Genomic DNA, 10,996 nt, shown 5'->3' on the forward strand with positions numbered 1-10,996 from the left:
TCACCTTCCCATCGCACCCAAATTCAAAAATCACGGTGGGATCGCTGATGGCAACTCTACGTATTCTGTACCGTGAACCCGGTGTGCATCACTGACTTTTGCAAAACATTTTTTGACTTAATTTATTTACATTCGTAGAAGCAGATAAAAATTTGGGAAGCACTATCAAGTATCTGTTTTGGAATATCAATCAAAAACGGAGCCGCATGCAATACCTAACCGCATCGCGAGTGGAGCACGAGAAGCAGCAAGCGAGTCGATTGCTTCCGGAAAAACATAATTGTGAACAGCTTTACTTGGTGTAAAAAGGTGGTGGAAATAGCCGATGTTGGTGTGAAAATATTTTGAAAAAAGGCGGTGTAAATAGCCAAACGTGGTGAAGGGAGGTGAAAATAGCCAAAGGAGGTGTCTGGCTGGCGAGAATAGCCATTTCCTTCTCAATAAGGAACGTGAATTTTGCGGAAAAAAAACAAACTTTTAGCTCTCTTTTCTTGACCTTTAACTTTTTGCATAGAAACACAGTTACGAAAGGTGCTTTAGGCCACGAACTCTGACGCGAAAATAGAACAAATACCTATGTTCGACTACAATGGTGAAGGCTGGGGAATTTTCGTTGTTGTCCCACCTTGGCTGCCCAGGGCTGTAATTCGTACAATACGAGCCATAATATGGATTAAATGTTGTATTGTGCAAATTGTACTTACGTTCTCACTTGTTATTTGTATGTACAATACAGACAGTACCGTGCATAAGAATACTGGTGACATTCCACTCACCTGCCAGTTTTTAAACTTGGATCGTAGTCACCAATTTGCGAAAAACGAAGGTGTTATTCTGTGTAATAATTTTCCTGCTGCTTTTTATAACGAAATCAATTTTACATAGTAAACATTAGGCAATAAGCCAGTTGATCGACATTGTGTTTCTTTGGGTACTCGTACAGCAGCAAAAAACAGTTACGACTGCTGCGTTTTTCGCTATTGGCTTTGCGGTCTAAATACAGCCCAGCTCAGCCAAGTTGCGGAAGTTTTGTTAAATAATTATGAAATAATTGTATATACTGTTTCGTTTTTGAATTTGCAGTTATCTAGTGAAACTTTAACTGCAAATTTAGGAGCTTTAAAACCAGTACCCCTTGGTGTGCCAGTAGGGAGCCGAGCATTGGTTAAGGGAGTGGGGTAGTGGTCATTTTTAGGATGTTTTACCGGCCTCTCTGAAGCAGACACCAACAGATATTTTTACGTGGGCTTTTCGGGAAACTTTTAAGCAAACCGAAGCCTGTCGGTTATGGGTCAGCAAAAGAATCATGCGCGATCAGTGCTCAGGCTGATCGCGAAACAATGTGCACTTCCCACAGGCTTATATGTTAAGACATACCTGCCGAAGAATGCGGTTGCTTAGCGCACAGAACTAAGTACTCGTACGTAACTTCAAGTTGATATTTTCCGTGGATAAAACATGGATCACCTGAAGCGATTTGAGGTTTGAACATACCTAAACTGTCCAGGCGGAGAAATGCAGTGACCGGATGAACAGAATAAAAATTCAACAAAGCGGTTGCAAAAAATACGTATGGTTGCTCTTACAGTGTCTCGAAATGGAGTGTTTTAGGCATATTGTACGAGTGGAAAAATTTTTTATTGACGCTCAGGGCTTCGTAAATACGATTTCGCCAAAAAATAATTACCCGTTGCATCCCGTGGCTGCATTGGAAGCGTGCAAACGAGGTCACCCTCCGATTCAAAGGTGCTTGCAGTCACACTGTGTAATAGTGGGTTTTAATAATATAAGAGATAAGACATGAGAGACTGATCGTGCTGTATCTTTATTGATGGTACATGATGACTGTACGCGGATGGTACAATGCTAGCATGCATACAGACGACTAGAAATCTCTATGTAGATGACATGTAGATGACTGCCCGTAGATGGTACAACAGTGCACAGCTTATATAGCTAAAGAGAGATGGAAGTAGACGTGAATACCTTGCGGGTATTCCGGGTCGCATAAGCGCCGGTCATAGACCTATATGCTAAGTCCGCTTAGATCGTGCGGCGTGTGATCACAAGATCATCACATCACGTTTTCCATATGACAACTGCAAAGGTCACCCAGGCTAGGGCGAAATCGGTTTAAAAATGGTACTTTTCGCAAGAGCAATAAATAACCAACAGCTCAACGTTACTACTTTTGGACAACAACGTCACCAGAATTTGTTAGCAAATTTCAAACAGGACTACTGCTACCACGCTGAGCGGGTCGAGACGCTTTTTTCTACTGGTCTATACGTCTACCCTAATTTTGATCTCACGATTATTAGGAAAGCGGGCACAGCGTAGAATCTTCAAGTGAAAAAGGTGTCGAATACACACGGCAACTAAGAAAAAATTAAATAACGAAGCATTTTACGACGGCTGACCTGTGCTAATTTTTTGAAAAAAACTGCCACAACTTGGCGGAGCAGGGCTGTAACTAATAAACGGCTTTCGCAGGAAGCAGACTTCAGCAACAAAAAATGCAGGAACATTTGGTGAACAGTTGCAGCACGTAGAAAACGCTTATAGGTACTTTTCCGACCGCCGGTGGCCCAATTTAAAAAAAGCGCCGCTAATGGGGAAGCTTCGACAATATCACCAGGTCTTTTATGTATAAACAACTACCTGAGTAGCTGTGTAAAAAATGCACTAAATAGGTGAGAACAGCCAAAAGTCGTGTACGTAGGCGATGGCAATAGTCAAGAGAGGTGGTGTTAGAATTCGTTTTGGAAAGATAGTGCGGATAGCCAAAAAGCGGAGTTCGTGAGAACAGCCCCAAGGCGTCGCGAATTGGTGGGAAAAGCCATACGATGTATTCCCATACTTAATTGTATGTGACACCAAATATAACTTTAAGGATTTTGAATTAATATTAGCGTTAATTTTATTTATTAGCTTTTTATCTTTAGCATTTTTACTTTAGTCTCTTACGCAAGTCATAAGTGCGCACATTGTAGCTAGACACTCGTATCGGGAGTGATGATTTGTTTTTGATCTCGGACACCGGTCCTTTTGTCTAGTCCTACCGCTTTATATACGGGTGGCGGCGATTACTGGGTCTTTGCGGAGTGGTGAAAGCAAAAACTGATACGCGATCAAAATCATCAACAACTGAAAAAGCAGAAAAAGCAGAATTCAGCAACAATAAGATGCGAAAACATTTGGCGAAAAGTTGCAGCATAAAGAAAATGCGGCTTGATAGTTTTCCGGCCGGTGGCGGCCCCAATCTCTTAATGAAAGAAAGCCGCTAATGGCATAGCTATAAAAATCAGTAAACGAAGTCGTTTCGATGAAAGCAACACATTTTTTAATTAATGCAATAAAGAGGAGCGAATAGCTAAAAGAGGTGTGCGAGGATGGTGGCAATCACCAAAAGGTAGTTTTAGGACATTTTTAAGAAGCAGTGCGAACCGCCAAAAGATGGTGCGGAGTTGTCGGAATAGCCGCAACCTATTAAGAAATATTTATGTTCTGTCCAGAATACTTTAAAAATATTTAAAGAAAAGACGGGCAAATTACTAGCGCGGTTTACTATCTAAGTTTACTAAATTTGGTTTCGAGCACACCCAAATCTTTGGTCGCGCAAGGATCTTCAGCTTACCCCTAACATAGAGTTCTGGGTAATTTAACGGTTCCAAAAAGATCTACAGAAAAATATTAACTGGAGGATTCGTGGAAGGTGCATTTATAAGGTTTCTGAAGATGGGCACTGTACCAATCGCTTAAAAGCCCCCTAGCTCCATACAAGCATGCTAAAAGATTTCATTTTTAATACTGCGAATTTGCGATGAAAGCTGATACTGAAAAAGTCCAAAAACAAAAACACAACCCATGTATGGAAACATTTAGAATTTATTTCACAAAACTGCCTCAAGTTGGCTGTCAAGCGCTGTAAATAAACTCCAGAATTTGTTCATAGACAATCTCGGGTGGTTAGTTTTAAAATAAAATGTTAGCCTCCTAAATATTAGCGAAATCACGGTGCCATACCGGGCACTCCAACTGCGTCACGCACGGTAAGCCTAAAAGAACTGGCTGTTTTTAAACAAAACTTTATTCAAAAGAAAGACGTTTCTGAGGAATAAATGACAGCTTGGAAGAAATGACTCATAACTCAAAAAGATTTCGTATTGAGCGTTTCCAACAGACCCTATGCGCCAAACTGATACCCTGTCTGTGCAAGTGCCAATAAAATCCGTCGAGCACATCACCGATCTACGGCGACCCGTTTTAGAATTGATAGAAAATATTTTGCTGTTATCGGACGCTTTTGTCTTTGCCGGCACCCGTCTAAATGCGCCGTTGAATAATTTTAAGACTGGCACACTCAAGCCTTCAAGGAGCAAAAAATTTGAATTAGAACATACGGCAACGCATAATGCATATTCCGGAAGAAAAGAGTTTGTATTTCTTGGTTTCTTTTGCCCGTGCCTAACGTATTTTATTAACGGTTGTTATTCTCCTTGTCGGCAAGTAACTGTGTATGTAGTTCACTGGTGGTTCTATGTGGTTCAGTAGGTTCACCTGGTACACGGGGTAGAGTGGCAATGTGATAGTGTGTCGGCAAGTGACGGTTACGTGGTTCACTGCTGGTTCACTGATGGTTCTATGTGGTTCTGTAGGTTCGCCTGGTTCACGGTGTAGAGTGGCAATGTGACAGTTTGTCGGCAAGTTACTGTGTATGTGGTTCACTGCTGGTTCACTGGTGGTTCTATAGGTTCACCTGGTTCACGAGGTAGAGTGGTTGTGTGGCGCAAGTAAGCGCTAACATGGTTAGCTGGTGGTTCTACAGTGGTTCTGTAGGTTCAGAACTAGTGAACCACTAACGTCCTAACTTGGACATTCTCTCAATTATGAGGATACTCCTCTTTGTGCACAAGCGCAAACAAGTCTGAACGAACATTAACAAAATCAAAGCACCGGTATACTGAATGAAACAAAAAAGGCGCTGCGCGGTGCAAGATCAAAGCACCTGGTACCGAATCATGAGCGGACCGCTTCCACAAGGCAGCTGTCAGGACCATCAAACACTACGAATCAATTATGCATTATTGTTAGTTCTTCCCGTTACCGTTCTGTTGTGCTTAATGATCTGTTCTCTGTAAAATGGGACAAAATGCGGTCGTTTTATTTTCTTTTTTGTATCTCGCAATCACTTATTCCATGGAACAGTAGCATTGTGGTCTGTGTTATCGTATTATGGGACAAAAATCATCCATTCGGGAGAAATGTTCGCTTATACGGATTCCGTAAGCATTTTCACCCATTCGCTTTTGTGTAACATCCACTGAAGAATTCTGATGCAGGATGAGGACATGTTTGGAGAGAACCGTAGAAGTGACGAACCGAGCGCACTTGACGAGTTACTGCCAGCAACAAGCAATGGCAGGTAAGGTTTCATGCAGCCAAGCAGTTAATTTAAATTAAAACTGTTAAATAATATGGGTCATTTGTCCTAAAGCGACTGCACAAACGTAAACACATACTTTAGATTTCATCAAAAATTTAGTCGATAAAGATATGCAGTGGCATCTAAGTTTCCTGTTATTGAAAACAATTTGTGTTTTCACATCGCATATATTACGGGCATGCGAAAGCGTGCGTGCTCGAAATCAGCGTGCTCGAAATTTGGGATTCTCTGTATGCTTCAAAATTTTAGAATTTTATTTTTAAGGTTTTCTTCTGTTGTTTTTTTTTAAGAAGGCCTCAATTTTACTGTTTTTTGAAATAAGCCGCCGCCACGGCTAGCAAGGAACGCTTCAATTCATTAACAGTAAACAACAAACAAAATCAACGACACAGATTTCTTCAAAATTAAAATAATAATTTTTCAACTTGAAATAATTATGTTCTAAATTTTAGGTGAGTTTTATTCAGCAGATTCAAATGTGAGCAGCAATAACGAAATTTGCATGGGATATTGTACTGCCGAATGGAAATAATTTTAATTTATTAGTGTATGTACATCAGTAAATAAGGGGCGTATACATACGTACGTAGCTTCTTGTTGTCGATGACATTTTTGCTTGGTTACGTCGATTTGTTAGTAATTTAGTTAAAATTACTAGCAGACCCCGCGCGAATTGCGCGGAATGAATAATGCGATAGTATACCAAAAGGCAAAATCCCATTATTGCGTTACTGTCAGTTTCGGACACCCTGTGCTGTCCGTAATGTTCTCCTGCTTGCTTTACTGTTACTATTTTTCTGCCAACGCGTTTATTGTTTACTTACTGTTACTTCCGGTTTTAAAAAAGTTACTTATTTAATAACTACGCACTAAGTTATAATTTTGCCTCCGGAACCAGCTCTCCGGAGTTCCGGCATAAATTTGGCGAATTTTGTTTTAAATCATAGTAAAACTTGCAGTAACAGAACTTTACCTACTGGATACTATCAGCACAAAAACCTTATTACTTATTATTACAAACTACAGACCGAAACTGTTACTTTTACTAACTTTTTAATATTAGTCGATTGGTGTCTACTCAGTGGGATACTCACTTGTCAGTAGACACTCCTTTTCTATTCAGTAAAGCAACACTGATTGAAAATCCAGATTTTTCATTAATGTACCGGAAAATCTGCCGTTCCCATTGACTGCAGCGATGACCTTAAACTTGCAACGCGAAATGTTGCTCCAGATCGGTCACCAGTCAGTTAAGCTTCGTGTAGTGGCTGCACAGGTGCCCTCTATTTGATGCTTACGGTATATAGGTACCTGCACTAATATAGACAATTCATTTTACTGAAATTTTCTAATCCCAGAAACCGGTCCGCAAATTGTCATTTGCATGTTTGCTGCTTCGCGAGCTCCGCTCGCGGCGCAGCTCGGCGTCGCCTGCGGCTCCGCCTTCCATGGCGAGCTTATGGAATCATTGCAAGTTTCGCACAAGTCTCTCGTTCTCAATAACGAAGCGTTCTACCTTGGTTAACTGCAAGTTAACGCCTAAGGACCGCTAAGCAATCGCTCAAACGAAAAAATTTTGCATTATACAGTATAAGTAGCATCTGATGTTCATAAAATTCGTAATACACATTTACTGTAAGTGCGGAGGTAACAAACAACCCAAGATCATGTAAGATGTGCAGCTGCCGGCATGCTGTCCTTTAATCATCCCTACTGATTAGACATGCAATGCCGCCTTTCTCGGACATCGATTTTCACAGAATATAAGTAAATCAAAAGTAAATTTTTTGGACTTACAGCGGCAAATTAGTAAAAATGGCGACCGCCCAGGAAAGTTTGTAACGTTAAGTTGGTCAAACCACGGCGAACGACAGTTCCCTGAGAAATAATTTTGAGCAATTGAACTGCAGTTCCGTATTCGAAGACTGTTTTACGTCTTCCTTTTCAAATCCTCTTTTATTCTTGAAGCCAAATATGAAATATTGATCAGATAATTTATAAATTCATTAAAAACTAAGGAATGTTACGCGATCACGATTCAAGAACATAAAAGGTGTCCCCAGTCCTAGCCACGTTGGTCAACGCGTTATGGCTGCCTAAACAGTGATGAGATGGTCGGGTTTGCAGTGGTGGATTCTTAACTTTTCCCATAGTCTTTCTATGTTACGGTTTTTCAAAGTTTTCTTTCAAACGTTTACGTTTTTCCAAAAATTGACTTTTGCTGGCAAATCTATTCGTTAAGATCTATCGAACGACCTATAGACATCGGAGTTTGGTCGAGTGCAGCGTTAACGCATCGGTGGCACACAAGGAATTTCGTTAAGGCTTATTCTTTTATTATTATAGATATAGATAGATATCCTTTCTCAACGAGAAATATATGGGATGGCCCATGGGCAACTGAAATATTATTTAAGTTTCTTTGAATGGAATAAATGCAAACCGGAAGTGAGGTTATATCCCTTCGAACAACTGAAAATTAATATCATTCCGGTGGCAAGGCTAGGGAGCAGATTAGGACGACTGAACATCTATCCATATTTGTACTACAGTTTGTTCCGGTGTACTACAATCTACAATTTTAAATTTTTGTATTTACGTATGCATTTTTATTTCTGTTTTTTTTTATTACAACGGAATGCCGCGCGCATGCTCCGGTTTTGAAGCATCATCACATATTACTTGCTACATAGGGCAATTTTCCATGTATCTGTTATGAAATACCTGCAAACACAGGATAATGTCCTGATGTAGAGACCTCAGTGTAATTGGTTACACAGGCCATTTCATTTAAGGCCATGGCTAGGAGGGCTTAATTCGTTTAGAAAGTATAACATTCCTAGTTATTCAAAAACATAAACAGTTTCTCGCTCTTCCTGTATACATAGTTAAATCAAAGAAAAATTCAGTACTATCAACCCCAAACATAAACTGAGCGAGTCACTTTAAAACCGTTCTCAAAGTTACCACGCCCAAAAACTAACTAGTCCGAACACACTCAGGGGATTTGGGGAAGTCCAGTCACAAAATGGAAAATAAAAATTCCCAGCACCTTGCGGGAGCTTTTTTAAAAAACAAAATTTTAAAGTTGTAATTGGCGATAAACACTTTTCTAGTTGCTTCTTTTAGCAATAACTTCAGTAAAACTTAATTTTTTCAAAATCGCTCTCGCAATTAAACTTTTGAGATGTTCACCCACTGATTGTGGGATTTTTGTAATAAAAAATGTTCTCCGTTATTGACTAGTTGCATTCACAGCTTATCGACCGCGTTTTAAACGGGTGCCTTTGAAAGTTCATGCAAGTTTACATCACTCACGGACATGCTGACTGTTACAGCCCGCCACGTGTATCAAACCAAAGAGACTATCCAGACAGCCGATTGTCCGCTTCCTACCACACTTATGTGTGACCAAAATCTATTGTCTTTCGGTGTTTGCTTTCATCCCACTGACCAGTGCTCGATTTATGGCTGTCAGTAAAACAAAAGATGTAGATCGCAAGTCTTTGTTCTCCATTGCCTTCATTGAATATGCGCAAACTCGCATTTGCGTACGTAATGGTGAGTCGAGCCAATCACTGCTTCCACTGTTACGCCAATCAGGTAGCCACCTTAAAAAATTCATATTTCATAACCCCGGAGTCTTGTCACTTCGGTCTTTTTACCATCTAATACAGCGGTGGTCCATCTGTACAGCGGCTTCTTCTTGCAAAATGAAATTTTAGAACTAAAGCCCTCCATAGCCATCCCCTTGAGGTAAATGGCCCGGCACATTGTGTCAAAAATAAATACATTTACTAAAACTGTCGCTTTCGCGCACTTCGAATCACTTTTTTGTATTACTTTGTGTCGTTCCAAAGCTAAATGATTTGTATGCATTGTTTTGAAAACCATTGGCGCGCGCAACATCCTTTTGCCAAGATATGGCGTGCTTAAAATGGGTGAAAAGTTTAAAAGCATTGTTGTGTACAAGTACCACAATACAAGTCATGCATTGTTGTGTACAAGTCTGGTTATTACCCGAGCTTCTTGAAATTTTGCTGCAAAATGCACATGGCCATAAAGTCGAAAGTGAACCAATTTAAGGTTCATAGCATTTTCCCATAATTTTAAACTGTTATTAAAATTTTTGAAATTTATTTTAAAATCGGAAAAAAATGCTATGGATCTGATAGTTTTGTGTAGCCTCCTACCTTTAGCCCTGAAAAGCCGATCAACGACTACGCACACGTAATCAGATTACTGGGTCATTTAACAGGTGTTTTCTTAAGCATTTTAGTTATGCCTGTAACTTCTGTAACTATATTTAAGCCATGTAACCGCAAGCCTGCTGTTTTATGCAGACCAGGCAGCTTGCTTGGAAAACGGCAGCACATCGAAGACCCGTTCGATGAAGAGGACCTGTTACATGAAGAGAATCTGGAATCGCCGGAGCCCAAAAAAAGGTAACGCTTCGGAAACTTCAAACTGTGTTTTTAGTTTTTACGTACACTGGCAAGAAAGTCCTGACCTTTCCATGTGTATTCACAGCCGCAGAAGTCCCTTGTTTTCTCATCGCGCTCGTAGCCGTTTGTTAGGCCCTCCGAAAACCGACATTGAGATTTTAAGTTCGCCACAGAAAGGGTAAGAAGTGGGTCGCAGCTCTACTGGAAGCTGCTTGTTTTGTGTAATGCAATTTGTCTGTTAATTAGCTGCTTAGCGGTACGAATTCGTTGGTAAATAATTGAGATACGGCAGTGTGCTTAAAATACTTTCGAATAAATTGCGACCTTTATCTACAGGAACCACAGTAGTGTTCGTCAGCGGTCGATGTCCATCTCAGACAGTGATATTACCGAAGTACCGTCACCGCGCGAAAGGTAAAAAGTCCATTTCTCTGTTTTTCACATTTTGTTGTTGATTTCCATCTTGTACTACAATGGTCAAGTACTAGCGCGCGCACGTTTAAAATAAAAACAATGGTTTCTAGCTCTCCCGTTCGTTAGCAAAAACTGGAAACATCCAGCTTTTCTTCAGGCTTAATACCGCTGCTACTATTTTGCTAGCTTATGCTGCATTGTCGTTACGTTTAGCGCACGGGCAAATGCTATAAGCACTTGCTCAGCGCTCACAGCACGGTACATGGTACCAAATTCGTGTGCATGCTCGAAAACTTTCACTTTCGTCCACTTCCAAACACATTTTGTTGCGGTTAAAGACATTCTGCAGCCAGAATATAGATCGGCGCAAAAAAACTTTATGGGCGCATTATCCGGTTCGGGAGTTATGGCTGCAAAAAAATGTCAAAAAGTTTAATGCATTCAAGTGTACCAAAAGTCTCATTTTGTACCGATCTCCTCAAAGTTTGCACGTAAATGCACTTAACCACGAACATAACGTATATAAATGCACATTACGCTTTTACATCGATCCACCGTTCTAGCATGTTAACAAAATTTTAAAATCGATTTCAAAAATTTTAAAATTTATTTTACAATGTGAAAAAAAATCATGGTAGTCTGGATTGGTGTTCAGATCCATGTGCATTTACGTGAAAATCTGAGTTAAAAT

The 10,996-nt window shown here is 40.2% G+C and overlaps 1 long non-coding RNA gene across 1 annotated transcript; it reads left to right on the forward strand.

The window, feature by feature from the left end:
* Window positions 1-9,652: 9,652 nt before the first annotated feature.
* On the forward strand, window positions 9,653-10,070 carry LOC129587393 (uncharacterized). The gene is made up of 3 exons (XR_008690357.1): window positions 9,653-9,704; window positions 9,790-9,891; window positions 9,977-10,070. It is a non-coding gene; the product is annotated as an uncharacterized LOC129587393 (long non-coding RNA).
* Window positions 10,071-10,996: the final 926 nt, after the last annotated feature.

Source organism: Paramacrobiotus metropolitanus, unplaced genomic scaffold (genome assembly GCF_019649055.1).
Source record: "Paramacrobiotus metropolitanus isolate TYO unplaced genomic scaffold, Prichtersi_v1.0 Parri_scaffold0000025, whole genome shotgun sequence".
Taxonomy (NCBI): domain Eukaryota; kingdom Metazoa; phylum Tardigrada; class Eutardigrada; order Parachela; family Macrobiotidae; genus Paramacrobiotus; species Paramacrobiotus metropolitanus.